General features: G+C 35.0%; 1 protein-coding gene across 1 annotated transcript in view; it reads left to right on the plus strand.

The window, feature by feature from the left end:
* LOC119592556 (GTP-binding protein Rhes-like) overlaps positions 1-300 on the plus strand; it is a 76,531-nt gene that overhangs the window by 50,358 nt on the left and 25,873 nt on the right. The window lies entirely within an intron of this gene.

Below are 300 nucleotides of genomic sequence, written 5' to 3' on the forward strand. Positions count from 1 at the left end.
CCCTATCGGATTATCAATCTATGGATGTCACTGTGACTGTTGTTTGTTTTAACGACCACACCATCATATTAATTATTTTCATATTGTGCTTTTTAAATCATTATAGTATTCACTTGTAAGTATATTTTTTTTCTTCTTCTTTCCAGTATCGCCGAAAGATGCGAACTTGGAAGAAGTCCCCAACCCTCGATGGAAGAACAAACCCATAACACCAACCTCTGTTGGGTTACAACATAAACTACAAACGAATAAATAATAAAAGAAAAACAAAGAACATTAACAAACCCACCACCCCCATAG

The sequence above is a fragment of the Penaeus monodon genome, chromosome 30 (assembly GCF_015228065.2).
Source record: "Penaeus monodon isolate SGIC_2016 chromosome 30, NSTDA_Pmon_1, whole genome shotgun sequence".
Taxonomy (NCBI): domain Eukaryota; kingdom Metazoa; phylum Arthropoda; class Malacostraca; order Decapoda; family Penaeidae; genus Penaeus; species Penaeus monodon.